Below are 25,000 nucleotides of genomic sequence, written 5' to 3' on the forward strand. Positions count from 1 at the left end.
AATACTTCTCTGCAAAGTCAAAATATAAGAGAGGCATTACTCCAGAATCAGAACCATTTAGAAATTCTTTTAGTTAACTTTACATATTGTCTTTGTCATCACAACAATGAAATCCTTTCGGAAGTAAATGTTTCTCCATTAAATGCGTTGATTATTTTCCCGTTTGATGGCAGTTTAATGGCGCGCCGCTATTTCTCTTTATAAATTCCTTGTTTAATGTCAGTTTCATGGCTTGCCACTTTTTCTCTTGATAATTTCCTCGTTTAACATGCAGTTTAATGGCGAAGATCAAGAGAAAAAGCGGCATACCCTCAAGTGATTATGTAAACTGACCCTTGATGCTGCGGGGGGTTTTCTTCCTGCCTGCACTCAGTAGTTTTAAAGTGGAAGACCAAGCAATCCGATCCCATTCTCTAGGTCTGGAGGTCTGATCACACTGTTTCAGCGAGCTAAGACAGCCGCGGTGACCAACAAGTTGTAGATTGTACATTGGAGTGGACTTCCTGGTGAATTGCTTTACAGAGCCAATGAGATCTACCTATCCTCGAGTTGCCGGGAGGGTGTCAAAGAGGGCACTGGACCGCTTGACCACTCTTTGATTTGCGATTGCGATTGACTCACCTAGCCTTTTCCTTTCACAAAGTAGTGAGAGTTTCTTTGGAGCTTCTTTCATAATATACTAATTTACACATTGCTGAGACCCTGACAGGTACTATTTCTCCGGGTAAGAATAGACTGGGAGGTGGCTCCATACTCCTAAAACCCTGGTACTCTGGATGTGTTTTAAAATTCTTCGTTTATAGAACTGGTAACATTATTGTTAGGGGATAGTATTGTTTAGTCTTTGAAGTCTGAAATAAGCAAGCGCTCGTCAAAAAATTTTACTTATCTTTTCATATTCATTCGATGAAATCTCAGCACCATAGTCAACTTTTCTCTCTTCACCAACACAGAAATGAAAAAAAAACAATCAGCATGGTCCTTCAATTCTGTAGTCGCAAATTCATGCTAAGTGTCAATTCTGCCGCACGCTTTCAAAATGAAAAATAGATATTATGTTCGTGATAGCAGCTGTTACAACATTAGTTTTTAAGATGGAAAACGGTAATCGAAGATCGCCTTCAAGCATTAGGGTTTGATATCAAAAGATAAATCATTTTATAAAGATCACAAAATGTGCTATTAACATGCACGTACGAGGGTGAGCTGAAAAGTTCATAGGCTGATTGTGAAGGTGTGATTCCTAGAGTTACGAAATCTTGCATGCTTTAATTTCAACTCTTATTAATAATTGCATTGTTTTTTTTTGTTTGTTTTTTTTTTTCAAGTAAACTGACATCTGACCGTTTAAAGAAGACTTCCAAAGTAAGTAGTAGCGACTTCTCTTGAAAATGGACAGAGTTTGGAATCGTGGTATTATCAAGTATCTGTAGAAAAGGTGTTTAGCCTCCAAAGACATTCATGCTGACATGGTCGCTACATTAGGGGATGATACTCCAGCTTTATCAACAGTGCAGAAGTGGGCAACTGAATTTAGAAGGGAGAGTCTTGACGATGACCCAAGGTCTAGATGACCTGCAACTGCCACCACCAAGGAAAACATTGATTGCGCTCGCCACTTGGTAACAGCTGACAAGTGATTGATTATAAATAAAATAGCCAATGTTAGTAGCCTGTCCCACGAGAGAGTTGAGAATATTCGCATAATGGGTTTTCAGATGTCTCGTGAATCCGGATCAGCACGCGAATTTTTTTCCCACGAGAGTTCCGGACCTCAGTAATGAACTCATTTGCATATGGCCAATCAGAGCAGAGCCATCTTTATCCTTTCTTCTTTTCTAATCAGCACCATGCATTCTTTACTCTTTCCTTCGTCTAGGTTAATGTTTAGTTTCCTTTTGTCATTGAACATTGAGATGGTTGTGAGATGTGCTAAAAATAACAGCTAAATAAGATTTTTTTGATAAATCTTTTAAATTAAAGTTTATTTACTAACAACTCGCTCAGAGATTTAAAACTAACTGTTTTTCTCTTTTAAATTAACATAAACATTTATCTACATGAAAGAAAATGACTGCAGAACTTTCATCTAATTCTTCTAAATCTTTGTTAAAAATTGTAATGTGTTTATCGCATGTAACATATTGTTCATCGCATTTGCATTAAACACTGGTGGTTGTGAGGTATGCTAAAAATTACAGCTAAATAAGATTTATTTACATGAAATAAAATTACCGGAGACATAACACGTGTTGTTTACAAATATTCTTTTCTACTCAAGGTACAAGGCCCGAAATTTTGGGGGAGGGGACCAGTCGATTAGATCGACTCCAGTACGCAACTGGTGCTTAAATTCATCGAGTCCGATAGGATGAAAGGCAAAGTCGACCTCGACGGAGTACTATTTTCAGAATATTGACAACAGTGTATTTATAAAACCTTCAAGCAGTTTCCGTACTTTAATTCAAACCTACCGCTATAACAAGCATATGTGTTTAGTATCAATGGTATTGGCATCTGAATGAGAGCACAGTACAAGATTCGCATGTTAATTGGAGGTCGCCATTTTGAATGCCAACATTTGTTAACTTGACAAGGTGTAGGTGAGCTCTGATTGATTCTCGTGGGGAAAAAATTTGCCGGCGGCTCTTGCCGACTTTGCCGCATACATCACAAGTAAGCGGGTCTGCAATTACGAAATGAGCATGATTTGTTGATAGGCTGTCTATATTCATCCTGAGGTGACTGAGTCCTGCGTTTTGGCGAGCATATTAGGCTACACTCGTGGCAAACAAACAGTAGAACAGCGAAGATTGCTTCTTCTTTCTTGAAGGCAGCTTTTTTGGTCTTTGCCCGGCTTATTGACTTTGCATGGAATGAGCAGCGTTCTTTTGTTTATTTGTTTTCTTCACTTGCTTCTTTGGTCAGCCTATACTTCCCAGATGTGAAGGTCGAGTTCGAATTGCGACAGTGAGTCTTTGATACAATTTTTGAAATGCTTCTTAGGTTTTTACTGAGGTTTTTTTTTTTCCTTCAGCAATGCATACATACAAACGTACGTACATACATACATATATATATATATATATATACATATTGTAAATCAAACCCAAGCTGTTATATTAAATTTGTTTATCCGCGTAATTGTCTCCATATCTGCTCAACTTGATTTCTCTTATACCCACACTTTACTCCGCGGAATAGGTCCCTTATAAAGGAGTCTTAAGTTCGAATCATTCGAACGCTACTAAGTATTTTCTATACCGGAGGCGCAATGGCCCAGTGGTTAGGGCAGCGAACTCGCGGTCATAGGATCGCGGTTTCTATTCCCAGACCGGGCGTTGTGAGTGTTTGTTGAGCGAAAACACCTAAAGCTCCACGAGGCTCCGGCAGGGGATGGTGGCGAACCCTGCTGTACTCTTTCACCACAACTTTCTCTCACTCTTACTTCCTGGTTCTGTTGTGCGTGTAATTCAAAGGGTCAGCCTTGTCACACTGTGTCACGCTGAATATCCCTGAGAACTACGTTAAGGGTACACGTGTCTGTGGAGTGCTCAGCCACTTGCACGTTAATTTCACGAGCAGGCTGTTCCGTTAATCGGATCAATTGGAACCCTCGACGTCGTAAGCTGGATCTTATCTGTTGACCACACACACACACACACACACACACACACGTATATGAATACATGTATGTATGTATGTATGTATGTATGTCCGCTTAGTAAAGGAGGTATTCTAAAATTTATATGATAAAATAAGTATATTCTATTTGTGTTGTCATGTCATAAGGTAAAGAGAAATTAGCCTGAGAGAAATTAAAAGAAATTATGAGTGTTAGAAAGAAAAAGTGAGACAGACACTCTGTGAAGTAGAAAGAGGGTAGAAAAACGTTGGGGGTTAATTAGAGAGTATGGAGAACAAGAAAGAGAAAGAAATATTCGTTTCAAATGTTAGCACAAGGCAAGCAATTTCTGAGAAGAGGATTAGTCAATTAAATCGATCCCAATACTCAACTGGTATTTATTTTATCGACCCCGAAAGGATGAAAGGTAAAATCAACCTCGGCAAAATTTGAACTCAATATGCAATGACGGACGAAATATTGCAATGCATTTTGCCCAGCGTGACAACGATTCAGCCAGCACGCCTTAGGAGAGAGAAATATTAATACAATACCGGACCAATTATCCGGTAAGCTTTGGACCGTAAGCGTCTCTGATTTCTGGATCTCCCCGTTTTATGGAGACAATCTAATTATATACTTCAAATGTAAACTAAACTTTATAAAGTGCTAAACTATTTTTAACAGATTCAAATTAATAGACTTTTAAAAGCAAGGTCTAATTGATATTTATTAATCCACTTCAGGTTCTTAACGGGTACAACTTAATACATTTGTAAAGCAGAGAATGCTTAATCTTTATCAACCAACTTGAAAAAATAAAGAACATGATCTTATATAACAGATACAGGTACAAATAAATTCTAAAGCGGAGTATATTTAATCTTATCGACCCACTTGAAAATGTAAAGAACAAAACTAATTTAAACACGCCATATGCAAATGAACCAACTTCAAAAAAGAACAGGGTCTCTTTACTTAGTATTGAGTACAGTACATCGAATGATATTGCATCATATAATTTCCTGATTTCTGGAAACCGGATAAGCAGTCCCGTACTGCATTGGATATGTGTTATGAGGGGGAGGGATGGGGATGAAGAGAGAAAAAGAGAAAGAGAGAAGCAGGATGAGGAAAGGGAAGTGAAAGTAGCAGATCGAAAGCGGAAGACGAGTTACGTTCAATGATGTAATGTGACGAAGAATGTTATGATTGGTCAGATGGTAACATCGACGACAATTTGTTTGAGATCAAAGCGTAGTAAAGTGGGTAAATATGAGGAGGATCGTGAGTAAGAGAAAGAGGGATGGGGGATTGAAAACGAAGGCGAGTCATAGAAAGGGGGAGAGAAAGAGAGAGAGAGAGAGAGAGAGAGAAAGAGGAATAGGTGGGGAAGAAATGATAAAGGGAAGAGTTAAACAGAGAAGGAATAGTAAGAGAGAAAGGAGGAGTAAGAGAGAAAGGAGGAGTAAGAGAGAAAGGAGGAGTAAGAGAGAAAGGAGGAGTAAGAAAGAAAGGGAAACACGACAGAGAGTGAAAAAATGAAAGGAAGAGAAGGACAAAATAATCAATCAGAAATGGCGAAAAGCGGAAGATTTGAGGAGAAAGAAAGAGAGAGGGTGAAGGAAACAGGAAAGACTGGAGAAAATGAAGAGAGTAGTGAAATTGAGAGAGAGAGATGACGATGAAAAATATATTACTAGAGAAGTAGAAAGCTAGGAGGTTTGGGAAAGAAAGACAGACACCGAGAGAGAAACAGTAAGTGAAAGTAAGAGAAATAAACAGTGTGTGCGCATGTCTGTGGTGTGTGTCACGTGACCTGATGTGGAGAGCAGACGACATATCAAGTGACCACTATAGAAGCGATATGACACTACCATGTTATGATGTTTATCTGTTATTGATGCAGTTATGACATGTCATAACTTTGGTATTAGTAACAGATTAAATGTCAGAAATATATTGACTGTGGATGGTAGGTAGGGCAGCGTTAGACAAAATACAGTGCAATAGTTAATTCATTAATTTTTCTGTTTTGAGTTCAAACTCCCGTCTAAGCCACTTTTTCATTCATCCTTCCAAGTTCATATAAAAATAATATACCATTCGAATAATAGACCTGCAGTCGATTTCGAAGGCTGAGCCCCAGAATGACCACAGTTCAGTGACTGAAATCGCGACGCAAATAAAAGAACGAAAAGTGTAAAGTATTGTTTATTGTTGAAATATGTAGTGACTCCAGGAAGCAGACACACCTGTGTGTATTCTCCCCACCTCTACTTGCTCTCTCTTTCTTCAGCTCCTATCCCTATTATTTTCACTTTCTCTCAGAATTCTTCTGTCCTTGTTTATTTCATTCTCTCTCGACCGAACTGTCTACCTACGTACCTACCTGCCTTCCTATCTATCTATCTATCTATATATATATATATATACTCCTTTACTCTTTTACTTGTTTCAGTCATTTGACTGCGGCCATGCTGGAACACCGCCTTTAGTCGAGAAAATCGACCCCAGGACTTATTATTTGTAAGCCTAGTACTTATTCTATCGGTCTCTTATTGCCGAACCGCTAAGTTACGGGGACGTAAACACACCAGCATCGGTTGTCAAGCGATGGTGGGGGGACAAACACAGACACACAAACACACATACATATATATATATATATATATATACATATATACGACGGGCTTGTTTCAGTTTCCGTCTACCAAATCCACTCACAAGGCATTGCTCGGCCCGAGGCTATAGTAGAAGACACTTGCCCAAGGTGCCACGCAGTGGGACTGAACCCGGAACCATGTGGTTGGTATGCAAGCTACTTACCACACAGCCATATATATATATATATTCATTTATCTATCTATATATATATATATATTTACATACATACATACATACCTTTCATTCATTCTTTTTTCCTCTTTCCGTATCGTTCTCGCTATCTCTGGAATTCTCACTTTGGTTATTTTCCCCTCTTATTCCCAATCTTCTTCTCTATTAGCTTTCATTCTCTTTTATTTTTTTATCCCTTCTTTCCTTGATCCTGCTCTTTCTTCACCCCCACCCCACCTCTTTGACTCTTACTCTCTCTCTCTCCTGTACTCTTTCTCTGTTTCGTACTTGTTTACTCTGTTTATTTTTTGCTCCCCTCTATATCAAAGATTAACACGGAGAGAAACGTAATGTTACTATAGAATGAGAAAGCGGGGTAAACAGAAACAAGAAGTCAATTGAAAATGAAAGAATGAGTCAAGAAAGGAAGAGATACGATTTTGGAAGAAACGGTTGATAGGGGAGAAAAAATACGAACAAAAAATCAGAAAAATGAATGAATGAATGAATGAATGGAGAAGAGAAGAAAACTTAGAGGGAGAAAGTGAAAGAATGAAAGAGCAAAAGAATAGGAGAATGAGAGTGAATAAAAGAAAGGAAAAGACAGAGAAAAGAATGAGAATGAGACAAAATACATATAATTTGAATGAAGACAAGAACAGAGGTGTTATAAGAGTGTGTTTAAAGAGCAAGGACAAAGTGCGGAAGCGGGGATGGTGTGAGAAAATTTAACGAATTATATAATGGTAAAATAGAAAATGAGTGGCGTGAGAGAAGCGTAAAGAAAGAGAGGAAGGAAAATGATGGACGAGCAGAAGCAATGAGAGAAGGAAACAGGACAAAAGAAATATATCGTGTGTGTGTGTGTGTGTGTATGTATGTAGAGAGAGAGACAGAAGCAGACAGATAGATTGATAGACAGACAGACAGACAAATAGATAGATAGATAGATAGATAGATAGATAGATAGATAGATAGATAGATAGATAGATAGATACATTTCTTTTATTAGCCACACAGGGCTCAACACGGGACAAAATACAAATGTAGTTTTTCTTTTCGAGGGGGGGGCAGAAAAAAAAACAAAAGTGGGGACAACGATGAAAAAAAAACATCGCAAAACGTTTGGGGTATTTACAAAAAAAATACGAAATAATACAAAAAATTCCCAAGAAATGGGGAGGTTATCCGTGGAAAGAAAAACCTACGAAAAGACCACGGTAACCTCTGTCATTTTAATGTCACAAATTACATTACACACTTTTATTTACGAAAGAAAAAAAAAAGTAGATAGATATCTTTTTATTATAGCCACACAGGGCTAAATACAGAAAATGGACAAATTACAAAGTAGAGCTTTTCTGGGGGGGGGGGGGGAGGGGGGGGGGAGATAATTTCGATCAAAAGGGATCGCGGAAGATAGATAGATAGATAGATAGTACAATGTGGGAGAGGGAAAGAGGTAGAAGTTGGACGAGAGCAGCAACCTCTGCGTGTGTGGCCAAGTTCAAACTCAATCATGTCTAAATGGAGTGTTGAGTGCATGTTTTTGTCTGGAACATTCTCAGCTCATCTGTAGCACTCGTCCCACTGGCTAAAGCCCAGAGCGATGCGAATAAAGGCCGAGAGACAATACGCAAGAAGGACAGAGAGGAGGTAGAGCATTAAAAAATGGAAGAGTATGGTGTGTATTAGAGAGAGGAAGAGAGACAAAGAGGTTAGGAAAGAAAATAATGAGACGTGATGGAGAGAAGAGAGTGTGAGAAGATCAAGGATAGAGTCTAGGTGACAGAATAGAAATCAAAGTGAGAAGCAGTAAAAACATGAGAGAGAGAGAAAGAGAGAAGTGAGAGAGTGTGTAAAGGACAAAGAGGGGCGTACAGAAGGATAGAAAAAAAAAGTGGGAAAAGATGAGCGGAAACAATGGTGAAAAGCATAAGACACGAACTAAGGTAAGGTGCAGAATTAAACAATAACAAAGCGTGTAGGTAGGAGATGGGGAGGGGCGGACTAAGAGCGGTTGAGTGATAGGAGGAAAAGAATGGAGAAAGAGTATGTGAATAAGAGAGGGACAGACCCAGAGAGCTTGAGTGACAGGAGGGAAAAGAATAGAGAAAGAGCACCAGAGCGAGGCAGAGGGAGAACAAAGAAGTTGAGTGATAGAAGAGATCAGAATGGAGAAAGAGTATGCGAACGAGGAAGGGTTCAGCGGGGTGAAAAAGAAAGAGAAAACAAGACCGAGAGAATTGAGTGTTTAAGATAGAGAAGTAGGGAGTTAGAGGGAGATTAGGAGTAAAGAATAAGAGAAAAGGAGAGCAATAAGAAAGTGACGCATATAAAGTGATGGAAAAAGAAAGATAGGGAGAATAGTGTGAGAGAGGGGTTAATTTGAACGATGCAAGCATTTGAAAGAGAAAGAGACGAATCGTCAGAGCCGTGAGAGAAGTATAGAGTGAAAAAGAAAGTGCAACAAAGAGAGTGAGAGCATGAAAAACATAGTAAGAGAGAGATAAGATATTGAGCGATAGAATTAGTGTATTAGAGATGGAGAGTGTGTGCTAGTGGCAGAGAGGGAAAGAGAGCAACAGAGCAGCTGTGAAGGAGAGTTAGGACGAGAAAATCTGAGTGAAACGGAAGGCAAAGCGACGTAAGTGTATTTCTATGTATATATGTATGTGTATGCATCAGTGTGTACATGTGTGTGAGTGTGTGTAAGCGTGAAAGAGAAAGGGTGGGGGGGAAGCCTAAAGATGGTTTTAATGCAAAATGGAACAATATTGCTTTTTTTTATTTATTGGCACAATACCTATAATTTAGGGGTGAGGTTATAGTTGGTTTTCTCGACCCCCAACTCTTTAAATAATGCTGTATTTTATCGATTCCACGGGAAAAAATGAAAAGCGTAGTTGGTTTCAACGGAATTTGAACAAAAATATATTACAACTGGATATAAGAGTGTGAGTGTGAGCAAAGGAGGGAGTTAGAGTTTGTGGAAAGCACAAGCATGTGTGTGTGTGTGTGTGTGTGTGTGTGTGTGTGTGTGTGTGTGTGTGTGTGTGTGTGTGTGTGTGCGCGAGTAAGAGCAAGACAGTGAGACAGAGGAACTGAGTGGAGAGAAATGGATACAGAAATGGAGAGCGTGGAGAGAAATGGATACAAAATGAAGAAAATTACAGTGTCACAGAGGATAAGTGAATGAGAGTAAGGGCAGTTACGGCTGCTTGTGTGAGAAATACGGCAATCGAAAGCTGAACAGAGACAGTAATAATGTATGTTTGGTGTAAGTGAAGGGTGGTTCGATTTTGTAAGAGATATCTAGAAGATAGAAAATAATAAAGACAGTAATAGTGTGTATAGGAGTGAGTGAGAGAAGTGAGAGTGTTGCCAAAACAGACAGAGAGACAAAAGAGAATAAAAGAGTGTGCAAATAGAGAGATCAAGTGAAAAGGTGTTTGACTGAAAGAGGCAGAGACAGCCAGTGGGGGAAGGAATTGAATCATGTGTGTGTATGTGTGTGTCTGAGAGAGAGAGAAAGAGAGAAGAGGGGAAGGGAGAAAGACAGACAGACAGATTTAGGATTAAAAGTGGGGAGAGAAACTATCACATATGTAAGAGAGAACGGTGTGAAAGAGAGAGAAAGAGACTGAGACAAATGTGAAGGAGAAACAGTGACAAATGTGTGTGTGAGGGAAAGAGGGAAGGAGGGAGGAAAAACACAAAGTGAGAGAGAGAGAGAGAGAGAGGAGCAGTGGTGGGGAGAGAAACTGTATCACGAGAGAAAAAAAAACAGAGAGATGGAGACGGGTGAGAGATAATCTAACAAATATATGTGTAAGGGAGGAGGAGAGATAGGGAGGGAGAAAAACAGAGAGAGACAGAAATGGGAGCCAGAGTATCATGCAAGTGTGAGGGAGAGAAAATAGAAAGAGACTAGAAGTACTATGAGAGTGTCAATGTAAGCGTGTAAGCATGTGTATCCAGTTGGAGACGTAGTGGAAGTAGTTGTGGTGATTGAAGTGGTGGTGGTGGTGATCGGCCAACACCGGCCGTTTTCAGTCTGTCGTTTATTACCCAGCTGCACGCTGCCAGGTAAGAAGCTCCATAGTTACATTATTACTGTTCCTACTACTGCCACCAATATTTGTATTATTATATTTTAGCAGTGTTAGTTGTTGCTGTTGTTATAGTTCCTCCTCCACCACCAACACCACTAAAAAACGTGACCTATCTATCACCAGTCATCAATTACCGTCTGAACGTCTATTACGCGCACCTTAGACGGCGTCGACCATACACGTTCCTGTTCAGAAACCATATAATATACATACATCAGACAGGTGTGTGTGTGTGCATATATCTATATATATATATTATATTCGCTAGCTTGAAGGCGGCGGTACCCCAGCATGGCCGCAGTCCATTGACTGAAGCGAGTAATAGTGTATCTTGTATGTGTTGTTTTTGTCATCTACCTTTCGTTTCCATTCAGTCTTCGTCTTTCATATCTGTCTATTTATCTATCTATCTATCTATCCACACACACATACACACACATAACAATACATATGTGTCTGTGTGTATATCTCTGCATTTGTTGTTTACAAATACAGAGAATTAAATATTGCTTATATTGAAAACCTTGGCTGTTAATGTAAACATGTTTTTGAATGTGTGTTTGTGTGCGAAAAAGTGATGTATAAATATACGTGTTTAATGTATGATGTTTGAATATACATATATATATATTTGATTATGTGTATACAACGCATCTGTGTGATTTAACCCCGTTCTGCATTTGTTTACGTGTGTAACTGTATGCATCAATTTTGCATTCGTATATATTTGTATTTGCATGTGTGTTGAGTGACCAAACCTATAATCCAATGCGTTCCATTCAAGACCATCCTGTCATTTTGGGACTATTTAGGAATACATTATCCAATGTGTTCTTCCCGTTATCAAGACAGTAAGTCATGTTTTGAGAGAGATTTGCTTGCTATTTTCACCATGTCGGGTCACGAAGAAAAAGCATAATAGCTAGGTTATACTTAGGTGATACAGAATAAACATGCATTTTCCGTAGCTGTAAATTGTCTAACATGTCTTTACACACACGCAAACACAGACACACACAGATGTAATTGGTTTGACCATAACAATATATAGGCCTTCAGTAGTCGAACTGAATTTCGGCCAGTTACATATACATAGTATTTCGTCTGCCAATTTGTGAGTTTGCACACACACACACACATATACCTAACTGATTGTGTGCACTCTCTATTGCAATACAATAAGCGCACTACATTCATGCATGTATAGGCATATACAACAGCATATATGTAACTACGTTTTCCAGAATTTAAATTGTCAGTGCCCCAGCATGTCGTCTGTAGAATAGCTGTATAAGGTTGTGTGAGTTTGTGTATGTATATCTATATAGGAGAAGCTAATCCCTGTATATTTATGTATATATATATATATATATATATGTGTGTGTGTATAAATATGTGCGTATATATATATATATAAAACCTCCACTTTTACCCGCTCCCATTGATTGCACCTAGTATAGCACTAGTGTAGCAATAATTGGGTACCCTCCCAGCAGTATACTGGATAGATACTATCCCTTAGTGGGTTGTACCCCCAACCCCTAACTCTCTCACGTTATATATATATATATATATATATATATATATATATATATATATATATATATATATATATATATATATATATATATATATATATATAAATGCATATGCGCAGGAGTAGCTGTGTGGTAAGAAGCATGCTTCTCAGCCACATGGTTCTGGGTTCAGTTCCACTGCGTGGCACTTTGGGCAAGAGTCATCTGTATCCTGAAAGAAGCTCGTCGTATGTATATATTTGTGTGCCTGTGTTTGTCCCCCACCCCCATCGTCGTTTCAGTAAAAGAGACTGATAAAATAAGTACTAGGCTTACAAAGAATTAGTCCTGGGGTCGATTTGTTCAACTAAAGGTATGCTCCAGCATGGCGGTAGTCAAATGATTGAAACACGTAAAAGAATATATATATATATATATATATATATATATATATATATATATATATATATATATATATATATATATATATGGGAGAATATACAAATAATAACAACAGACGAGGACAGGTGGTGTAAATAACAAAAGGATATATTAGTATGACGCTCGGGAATACGGAAAGTCTTTGACGTTTCGAGCTACGCTCTTTAACAGAAAGAATACGGAGACAAGGAGAAAAACACGGAGAAAAAAAATTGAATAGTGTTCAGTCAACGGTCAAATATATATATATGCAGATGTACTTATGCATGTTTGTGCTTCGTCACTCTAATTTCTGCCGATTATTAATAAAAAAAATATATATATACTAAAATTCACGTCAACATTTAGATTTAATTTGTCAAAATATTTTTGACAAATATATACACTCATGTTTTGAATTCTATTTTTCCTGGTTGCATCACCTAACCTATCACTTTATGTATCTATCTGTATATCTATCTATCTATCTATCTATCTATCTATCTATCTATCTATTTATGTGTTTCAGCCAAGTGGCTGCGGTCATGCTGGTGCACCACCGTAAAAATCTATATATATATATATAAACACAAATAATAAATGAGTCTATGCATATGTACGTATATACGTACAAGTATGTGCATACCTACATCAACATGTATATATAGGTGCATATCTGGGTACAGGACATTGCAAACAAAACGTAGACAAAAAAATAATAATAACCAGAGTACAGAAAATACGCAGGCCACATAGAGAACATTTTCCTTCATCAGCTGCCCCCATTCTAACACAGGCGTTTCGAAGCATATATGTATGTATGTATGTATGCATATGTATATATGTAGGTATATATGCGAGTGTATGTGTGTTGAAATAAAACTGATAGAGTAAGATGTTTGGCAAAGCTTGAAGTTGCCGTCAACATGAACTTTACAATAAATGACCATACAATATCAAATCACCTTAACAGTAAATGATCCTTTGTTCTTCCACTAGTTTTAAAATAGCATCAATTTAATACTAACATTCACATAATTACATATTTATACATACATATATATATATATATATATATATATATATATATATATATATATATATATATGTATGTATATATAATCAGAAAGAGAGATGCCAAAGAACTAAGAGATTATCTTATGAACTTCATTAGCTTACAACTGTTTCTTTTCTAAGATGCAGTGGGCTTATATATATGTACCTGAATAACACCTTATAGCTTCATCAGAGCTTTGAATATGAAATGCAATTTATTTGGGAAAAAATTGCATTCATGCCTATATAGGAAACAACATCAACAAAGCCTAAGGGAAATATATTTCACTTAGGCATTGTTGTACACAATATGGAATTATGGAATTTGTACCAACTCCTTTACTGCAGATTGAACAGAGTTATTTACCTGTTGGTAGCAGGGTCTTGTCTTCTTTCCTTCTTACTAATACTAGTCTTTGTTAAGTATACTTTGAGATTTCTCACGACCAGGTTTTGCTTCCATGCCTGGAATTTCTTTTCATATACTACTTGAGATACAGCTCTAAGAATTAAGATCAGCATAGAGGACTTACCACAGACATCCAGTTAAACTTTTTTGTTATCCCTTAAATAGAAGGGAGCCCAGAGCTGAGCCCCAGTGGATTTATTATCCCGCCAGCATGATAAATTTATCTGTCGTATACAAATGTGTATGGGTACATATTTATGTATGCATGTGTGTGTGTATATGTATCATCATCATCTTTATCATATTCTGCTTTCCATTCTGGCTTAGGTTAGATGGATTATCATAGTAGTCCAAGGAAAATGTCTCGCTACATATTTCATTTTTGGCATGGCTTCTATAGTTGGATGCTTTTCCTCATACAAACCACTGTACAGAGTATGTGTACTGTATGAATTTCATTGTACCAGCACTTGAGAGTTTGTCATGTTCTCAAAATGATGTCTTACTTCACTCAAAAACCACATAACAGAGCATACCGAAGTCTTTAATTTACTCTATGTTGTCTCTCTTTTTCTTTCAAAGCAAACATAAAACTGGTGCATAGAAGAGAGATCAAAAGAAGAGATAGGTAGGTGAGTGAGTAATAGAAGAGAGACAGTAATAGCTACCCGTTTTGTTTTTGCTATGGGGATTGGATAAGAAACAGTATGAGCATGATGGTGTTACAATAAATGTGTGTAATAGTATAAAAGATAGCAACTGGAGGCTGGAAATAGAAAAGGATGATGCTGAGAGTGATAGGTATCAATGAAGAGTCATATGGAGGAGAGAATGATCATTAGGGATCAAGAAGAGTAAACCAATGAAGACATCTGAATGAATGGAAACACCATTGAGTGGTGAGGACAAGGAGTATAAGGTAAACTCACTCGTGATTGAGTATAATAGAACGTACAGAATACACTGGAGACGAGTTGGTAAATAAGCAGAAACAAAAGTTAAGAGAACTTTTTAGTCTTGCTGAAGACAGACGGCTGCAACTGTGTGGTAAGAAGTTTGCTTCCTAACCACTTAGTTTTGGGTTCAATCCCACTACTAGACACCTTGGGTTAAGGTCTTCTACAATAGCTCCAGGCTGGCCGAAGCCTATTGTGCACATGAGTATGTATGTGTGTATAGATGTGTGTGTGTGTATATATATATATATATATATATATATATAATGTTTTCATCTTTTATCTTTTACTTGTTTTGCCAAACTGTTAAGTTATGGGGATGTAAACACCAACACCTGTTGTCAAGTATTGGTGGGAGACAAACACAGATGCAAAGACACACACACACATGTATGTGTGTTTGTTTATATCAGGTCATTAAGAATGAAATGTCTGATTTTGAACTGAGATTTTTTTTTTTGTTTTATCTCAACAAAAAGCAGTGCAGTTAATCAAAGTATGAACCTAAATTATCAACACAATTTTGCCATTTTATCAGTAATTTATTTATGCTAGCAGCAAAGAATTCTGGAGTGCAAGTGGTGATGAAATCACGAAAGTCTGTTTTTGCATCTTCTTTAGATTTGAAGTTTTTTTCCTTCCAAAAAGTTGTCTAATGCCTGGAAAACATGATAGTCAGTTGGTGCAAGGTCTGGGGAATATGATGGATGACAAAGTACTTCCAAGTTCAGGTCTTGTAACTTGAGTAGCATTCTGTGTGCAACATGTGGTTGAGCGTTGTCTTGCAAGAGAATTAGCCTGTCTCTATTGACCAATCTTGGTTGTTAAATTGCAAGTTCTCTCGTTATTTCATCCAATTGGTTGATGTATACATTCGCTGTAAATGACTTACCAGGTCTCGTGAAGCTGCAGTGGATGACACCAGCACTGGACCACCAAACAGAGATCATTAGCTTTTATTGGTGAATATTCTTTTTTTGGATCGTGTTTTGATACTTTATCTCTATCCAGCCACCATGCAGAACTCTTGTTATTGTTGAAAAGAATCCATTTTTCATCACACGTAACTATACGATACAAAAATGTTTTGCTTTCTGCCGTGACAGCAAAGAACAGCAAGTTTCAAGACAGTGTGTCATTTGATGCTCGTTCAATTCATGTGGACAGAAACCTGTCCAGTTTCTTTACCTTGCTGATTTGTTTCAGATGGTCCAATACAGTTGGAATCAAAACATCAAACCTTACTGCTAAGTTACACGTAGTTTGAGGTTATCCGCTACTACATGTTCTAGCTCATCATTATCCACCTTGGTCTCAGGTCTGCCACGGTGGATGCTTTTCAAGAGTAAAGTCACCAGACCAGAACTTCTCAAACTATCGACATACAGTATGCTCATTCACCACATTTTCACCAAACACCTCATTGATGTTTCAAGCTATCTGGGATGCATTGGCTCCATGACGGAACTCATATTCAAAAACAACACGAATGGGTTCACAAAAATTGATTTACAAGAGAAAACTCACAGTGTAATCAGACATCATGAATTACATTTCAAAAAGTGATGATGTAACTCTTCAATGTTGTAAAACAAAGAATTGTCAAGATAAACCATTAGAGTTAACCTACTGCCAAACTTGGTGCATAAGAAAATTGGACATTTCATTCTTAATGACCTGATTTATATATATATATATATATGCATACAGAAAGAAAAAGATAAAGAGACCAATGCCAAAGTTAGAATTATATTTTAGACTTTATACATAAAATATAATTCTAATTTTGCCATTGGTCACTTTATCTTATTCTTTCTTTATATATACACACGCTAATACACGACCCATGTTATATTCCCCACTCATGTTGCTACCACGACAGGGGCAAAACTAGTCGGTATACAGCACTTACTCGGTATTACCTGTATCCTTAGGGTTTGGTTGACTCCAATACCCTTCATAACCTTTATATATATATATATATATATATATATATATATATATATATGATCTTTCAGTTTCCATTTGCCAAATTCACTCACAATGTTTTGGTCAGCCTCAGGCTATAGTAGAAGACACTTGCCCACGGTGCCACACAGTGGAACTCAATCCAGAACTATGAATAAATATGCAAGTATATTACTGTCTCCTTGCCTTGATATCATGTGATAGCTGTAAAAGAGTGTCACCATCATGCAAGCCGTGATCTTCATTTCCAATTTTCTGTGAAAACATGTCTGATCATGTGAGAATATTACCTTGCTTGGAGACAAGTGAGGGATGGTCACAAGAAGGGCATCCAAACATAGAGTATCCATCTCAAAGAAAATTCCTTGCAAACCATGTGAGCATGAAAAAGTGGATGTTAAACTGATGATGATGATGATGAAAGATTACCTAGTAAAGTGAACGATGCTAAGAAGAGCACCTAGTCATAGAAATCATAGCAAAAAATAAAAAAGACTTATCTGCAATACATAGTGTACAAACACATCTAAAAGAGCAGTAACTTCAAATACATACTAATTTTGATCTTAAACCATCCAACTCACGACTGTACAGAAAGTGGATGACAGTTCTTATTAGGAAATACCATTCTTCAAAATGGGTCAAGAATTGTGTCTCACTTGCATTAGTTCCATTATTGACATGGTTTCTATGGTGGGATGTCCTTCCTAAAGCCAATCAATTTACAAGATGTATTGGGTTTATTTGGTACCAGTACTACAACGGTTGCTTTACCACAAGCACACTGTTTCCATTTGTTTGTGACACGTGTGTGTGTGTGTGTAGGCATGGTTGTTTGCCTTAGAAGTTCTCTTCAAAATTTACATGGTTTCAAATTCACTCCTGCCACATGGGAAAAAACAAAAAAGAAGAAAAGAAAAGACTATGTCATCAAGAAGGTTATATATTGGGAGTTCAAGCAAAAGAAACAGATCCTAAGATCCCAGAGGGAATAAACCACACTGAAAGCCTAGTATGGAGGACTAGAAAGTTTGTAATATCCAATATGTAATTAATGACTAGAAAAGCTCCTACAAAGTACCTTCTGCACAATAAACAAACGAAAGTAAGCATCAGTTGACAGCAAATGTAGTCTGCAAAACCAAAACCCAAGGACATTAAACAGACCATTGCTGCCAACTGTGAAAGAATGTCCACTAGACACTATCTTCCAATGAAGCTTATTCAACACACACACACACACACACACACACACACACACACACACACACACACACACACACACACACGTGGTGATATATAGCTTTAAGTTCAATTAACTGTCACCATGACAGCAGTAACATTTAATGTCATTATCTATAAACATTTCTTTGATTTCCATGATTTCAATGAATTTGTCATTATGAATACGATTGTCTTTCTAACACTAAAAACTTAAGTCTAAAAACCTGCTATAAATTGAGTAAATTACATTTAACAAGAAGAAGAAGAAGAAAAAAAATGAAAAAAACTGATAGCAGTAGAAATGATTCTACAAGGAATTTAGTATGAAAGTAAATTTCCTTCCAACACAGTTCTCAACCCCTTCCTGTTTATTATACTTCTTCAGGCAATTACAGAATAGCTTAACCATTTCATTACCATTGGAGCCTGGTGTAGCCATCCGGTTGCACCAGTCCTCAGTCAAATCGTCCAACCCATGCTAGCATGGAAAGCGGACGTTAAACGATGATGATGATGATTTCTAATGAAATGCACTACCTTCATTTAAATTAATTAGGAAAATAAGGAAGAATTTGCTAGAATAACTGTCATTACAAAGCTGGCATTTGGAACATAGATTTAATTGAAATTTTGACGAACAGTTTTAATTTAGATTACTCTAAATTTTGATGAATAGTTTTAAAGATTATTTTAAATTAGGAAGTCTGTATCATCAGACAAGGTGATCTAAGGTAACTTAGTATCAAAAAGGTTAAGATTGGCTGTCTATGAGGATTCTTGTATATCAATAACCTAATTCTCATAAATGGATCTGGTGAAGGTTTGACTCTTTAGCATTTAAAGCAGCCATATCTAGCCCAAATATACTACCTGTTATGTACTCAGACCAGTCAGATCTGGCCTCTCACATCTACCCTACAATATCATTCTAAAATTAAACATTCGTATTATTAAAATCTAAAAGCTACGAGATATGAAGTGGTATCAAAAAGTTCCCAGACTATTTTTTACTCTTTTATTCTTTTGTTTCAGTCATTTGACTGCGGCCATGCTGGAGCACTGCCTTTAGTCGAGCAAATTGACCCCGGGACTTATTCTTTGTAAGCCTAGTACTTATTCTATCGGTCTCTTTTACCGAACCACTAAGTGACGGGGACAAAAACACACCAGCATCGGTTGTCAAGCAATGCTAGGGAGGACAAACACAGACACACAAATACACACACACACACACACACACACATATATATATATATATATATATATATATATATATATATATATATATACAACGGGCTTCTTTCAGTTTCCGTCTACCAAATCCACTCACAAGGCTTTGGTCGGCTCGAGGCTATAGTAGAAGACACTTGCCCAAGGTGCCACGCAGTGGGACTGAACCCGGGACCATGTGGTTGGTTAGCAAGCTACTTACCACACAGCCACTCCTGCACCTATTTATGTTTAATAAAAAAATAACTTATTTATCCAAGTTTAAACACTATCTTCTTGAAATAGTCACCTTGTGCAGTGATACACCTGTCCCAGCATTCCTGCCACTTTTGGAATCCAGCCAGGAAGTCATTTTCTGTAAGCAAGTTTGAGGACCTTCTGTTATTTACTCTGGATCTTGACAATGGTAATAAAATGGTGAACTTTGAGCTGCCTTTTCATCTTGCAGAAGAGATGGAAGTCCACAGGTGCTAAATCTGGTGAATAGGACAGGTACGGAAGTGATACCATGTTGATTTTGGTGATAGGGTGCCTTGTTGTCATGAAGAATCCAATTCTTCGTGCTCCACAGATACAGTCACTTCCGAAAAAGTCCTCCCTCAAACACTTTAAAATGTTGCAGTAGATCTATCGATAGGCAGTCTGGCCCTGGGGGACAAAATTTTGATGCACAATACTGTGGATGTTGAAAGAAACAATGAGCATGCTTTTGATTGAGTTGAAGCTCTGTTGTGCCTTCTTTGGTCATGGAGATGATGGACTTTTCCATGGTGACAACTGCTGCTTCGTCTCAGGGTCATACCTGTAGACCTAGTTCATCTTACCAGTGATGATCCTTGACATGATGGATGGATCACCAGTGGCACACTGACAGAGATCTTGACAGACTTTGATGTGATGTTCTTTCTGCTCAATGCCCAACAAGCAGGGAACAAACTTGGCTGTGACACACCACATGTTCAATTCAGACATTAGTATTGCTTGCACAGACCCATACAACAGGTGAACAACACCTGCAATGTCATAGACTGTCCTCTGACAAACCTCTTGCACAAGCTGATTAATTTTCTCCACATTTCTGGGGGTGACATTCGTGGCAGGTCTTCCAGATTGCTCATAGTCTTCCAAGGACGTTCTTCCATTTTTGAAGCACTCATGCCTCTTGAAACATTGCGTACGACCCATTGCCTTATTGCTGTAGCAGACTTACCAAGTTCAACACAAAATTCCATGTTGGCTCTTTGTTCCAACTTGCTGTCCATGACAAAATGGCAGACTACAGCATACACATGATCACAAAAACACAAATTTCACACCTTGCGAAGTAAACACAGCGATGTCATTTGGCACACTGCCTCATGAAAGTCACAGCTAACTCTTACTGTACATGCAATCATGTGCTGCCATCTGTTGGTGCACTAGAGAACTAGTCCAGGAACTTTTTGATACCACCTCATATATGTATATTATCATCATCATCATCATCACTATCGTTTAACGTCCGCTTTCCATGCTAGCATGGGTTAGACGATTTGACTGAGGACTGGTGAACCAGATGGCTACACCAGGCTCCAATCTGATTTGGCAGAGTTTCTACAGCTGGATGCCCTTCCTAACGCCAACCACTCCAAGACTGTAGTGGGTGCTTTTATACATATATATATATATATATCATCATCATCATCATCATCATCATCGTTTAACGTCCGCTTTCCATGCTAGCATGGGTTGGACGATTTGATTGAGGACTGGTGAACCAGATGGCTACACCAGGCTCCAATCTGATTTGGCAGAGCTTCTACAGCTGGATGCCCTTCCTAACGCCAACCACTCAGAGAGTGTAGTGGGTGCTTTTATACATATATATATATATATATATATATATATATATATATATAAGCAATGTGAATAAATAAGCAGCACATTTAACAGAGTAATCTGAATACTAAGAGGTTAAAGAAGATTTGATGTATGAAAGCCCAGAAAGCAGACAAAACTCCATAGTCATCTAGGAAGTGTCCTAGCTGAGTATACTGAAAAACAGTTGGGAGGAATTATGTATTGTGTATTTAATGTAAACTGTGTATACATAAGAAGTATAGTAGAATCTCAGACAGGCTGGTGGAATAAGGAATCTTGAATCATAGTTTCATGGTGTGTAGTGTTGTGTGATGTTAGCATGATGTAGCTGTGATATGTAGTGGTAACATCATACTGTTCTACCCTTCATATAGAAGGAATCCTTTTGTTACAAGAGTGATAACAGCTCCCTGGACTTTTTCTACCACATTTTCTGGTTACTAAGCTCATGGAATATCCCCCCCCACACACACCCACCCACCCATATGCACAAATGTTGGTTACTGTGTGAGTGTGTGCGAGTGCATGCTGTTGATGGTATATATATATATATATATATATATATATATATATATAAGACAAAGTGTAAATAATGGTCATTACATACTCTTCTTTATTGTAGTACTATAATTAAGAAATATTTGTAATGACCATTATTTATGCCTTATCTTGCATGTCAATCACTGTGTAAAAACCAGAATAGATCACAACTATGGATTTACAATATAGAATGGTGATGACCTATTAACCTTGGACCCTGCTACAATATATGTGGAATTCTTTACTAATTCAATATTATTGTCAGCTCTGTACTAACAGAGTTTCTAAAGGATTTTGCCCGGATTGATAATCCTTTACTAATAACTTATATATGTGTCTGTGTGTGTGTGTGCATATATATATATATATATATATATATATATATATATATACACACACATACATATATATGCACACACATACATATATATGCACACACATACATATATATGCACACACATACACATGCATTCTTGAATACTTAACCCTTTTGATACCTAAGTGCCCAAGACTGCCTTTTATATAGAAGAGGTACAGAAATAGTTACCTGTAAGAGTTCAAGTGAAGCAGGTTCATTGTAATGCTTGGTGTAATTTCTATAAGTAGTTGAAGGTTTTAGTTACTGGGTGACCTCATTAGCATTTCTGTGTGTTTGGAGTGGGGTAAATATTCCATAATCTAAGTAACCAGAGTAAGAATGAGGTAAAAAAAAATTCAGAGAGCTGTCATCACTACGATAACAAAAGGATCTTTTCTATGTGAAAGATAGAATAGTATGATGTTGCACAGTAATGAAATGTGGGCAATGAATACGGAGAATGTTTAACAATCAGAAAGAGATTTCTTGGGCATGCTTAACTGGATATGTAGTCTGTCAATGTGCATGAGTATCAGAGAACAAATGAACTAGGGGTAGAAAAATCTGGGTATAGCAAGAATCAGATGTAGTGTAACAACAGAGAAGACTGAAATGGTTTTAGGAGAGCCATATGAGTCATATGGATGACGGAAGTTGAGTAAAGAAGTGCCAAGTGATACTAATGACAGGAAGGAACATCTAGATGAGGAAGACAAAGAGAAACCAGAGAGAAATGATAATGGTTTATCTTAGGAGATTAAACTTTACGAGGGAGATGATTGAGGAACACGATAAACAGGAAAGCATCCTGATCAAAACTTGTCTCATCCATGCGAACATGGAAAATAATGATATCAAATATACATGTATGTATGTATGTATCTATCTATCTATCTATCTATTTATATATATATATATATATATATATATATCATCATCATCATCATCATCATGATCGTTTAACGTCCGCTTTCCATGCTAGCATGGGTTGGACGATTTGACTGAGGACTGGTGAAACCAGATGGCAACACCAGCCTCCAATCTGATTTGGCAGAGTTTCTACAGCTGGATGCCCTTCCTAACGCCAACCACTCAGAGAGTGTAGTGGGTGCTTTTACGTGTCACCCGCACGAAGGCCAGTCAGGCAGTACTGGCAACGGCCACGCTCAAAATGGTGTATTTTATGTGCCACCCACACAGGAGCCAGTCCAGGGGCACTGGCAACGATCTCGCTCGAAAATCCTACGAAGGCCAGTCAGGCGGTACTGGCAACGGCCACGATATATATATATAATATATAGAATTAGAATCGGAGGGCCTTAGAGTCAGCCTAGCTAAAACCAAAGTCTTGATAAGTTGATAAGTAGGAAGGCAGACAAACCACAAATATCTTCAGGTAGATGGCCCTGCTTGATCTGTAGAAACTCCATAAGATGTAGCCAGTGTAAGCTATGGACACATAAGAGGTGCAGCAATATCAAAGGGAGGCTAACTGGGAAGATAGTTTTTGTATGTGGCAAATGCCCAGGTGCTATAAACACTGAAAATGTGCAGAGAGCAGGGAGAAAAACTAGAAGTAGTTGATATCTTCCGTTATCTAGAGGACCAAGTCAGTAGCAGGGGTGGATGCTTTGAAAGTGTAGCTGCTAGAATATGAATAGCCTGGGCAAAGTTCAGAGAGCTCCTACCTCTGCTGGTGACAAAGGGTCTCTCGCTCAGAGTAAAAGGTAGACTGTATGACACATGTGTATGAACAGCCATACTACATGGCAGTGAAACATGGGCCGTGACTGCTGAGGACATTCGTAAGCTTGCAAGGAATGAAGCCAGTACGCCCCACTGGATGTGTAATGTCAGTGTACATAGACAACAGAGTGTAAGCGCCCTGAGAGAAAAGTTGGATTTAAGAAGCATCAGATGTAATGTGCAAGAGAGACAGCTGCACTGATATGGTCATGTGTTGCGAATGAATGAGGACAGCTGTGTGAAAAAGTGTCACACTCTAGCAGTTGAGGGAACCTGTGGAAGGGGTAGACCCAGGAAAACCTGGGATGAGGTGGTGAAGCACGACCGTCGAACATTGGACTTTACCGAAGCAATGACTAGCAACCGAGACCTTTGGAGATATGCTATGCTTGAGAAGACCCAACAAGCCAAGTGAGACCATAGCCCATGGCCTATGCCAGTGGGTGTAACCAGCTCACTTATGAATACCCCTCATCCATTGGGCAATATACTTAGCTTGTGAAGACCTGTTGAGGCATGTGAAATCAAAAGTCAAAATCACTGATGTGGTCGATGACAGTACTGTCTGATTGGCACTCATGCCAGTGGAATGTTAAAAGCACATCCAAATGGAGGGTGTAACGGCCCACTTATGAGTACCCCTCACTCATTGGACAATGAACTTTGCTTGCGAAGACCTATTGAGGCATGTGTAAACAAATCAAAATCGCTGACGTGGCTGATGACAGTACCACCTGATTGGCACTCATGCCAGTGGAATGTTAAAAGCACATCTGAGCATGATTGTTGCCAGGGTCACAGATTGGCTCCTGTGCTGGTGGCACGTGAAAAACAACATTGCCAGTGCCGCCAGACCGGCTCCCGTGCAGGTAGCATGTGAAAACACCTATTGAGCATGGTCATTGCCAGAACTGCCTGACTGGCCCTCATGCCGGTGGCACGTAAAAGCACCCACTACACTCTCGAAGTGGTTAGCGTTAGGAAGGGCATCCAGCTGTAGAAACTTTGCCAGATCAGATTGAGCCTGGTGCAGCCTCTGGCTCACCAGTCCTCAGTCAAACCGTCCAACCCATGCAAGTATGAAAAGCGGACGTTAAACGATGATGATGATGATGATATATATATATATATATATATA

At 38.2% G+C, this 25,000-nt stretch overlaps 1 protein-coding gene across 4 annotated transcripts in view; it reads left to right on the forward strand.

Annotated features, from left to right (window-relative positions):
• Positions 1 to 8,927: 8,927 nt before the first annotated feature.
• Positions 8,928 to 25,000, forward strand: part of LOC106878548 (TLC domain-containing protein 4-B) — an 86,972-nt gene continuing 70,899 nt past the window's right edge. The window contains exons 1-2 of one of the 4 annotated variants that reach the window (XM_014927793.3): positions 9,575 to 10,552; positions 14,563 to 14,608. The gene's annotated coding sequence lies outside the window, so the exon portion shown is untranslated. Of the gene's footprint in view, positions 9,111 to 9,559; positions 10,553 to 14,562; positions 14,609 to 25,000 lie in introns of those variants that run through there. The other 3 variants (XM_089356807.1, XM_089356808.1, XM_089356806.1) reach the window with 3 other exon arrangements.

This window comes from Octopus bimaculoides, chromosome 8 (assembly GCF_046866305.1).
Source record: "Octopus bimaculoides isolate indiv1 chromosome 8, ASM4686630v1, whole genome shotgun sequence".
Lineage (NCBI taxonomy): Eukaryota > Metazoa > Mollusca > Cephalopoda > Octopoda > Octopodidae > Octopus > Octopus bimaculoides.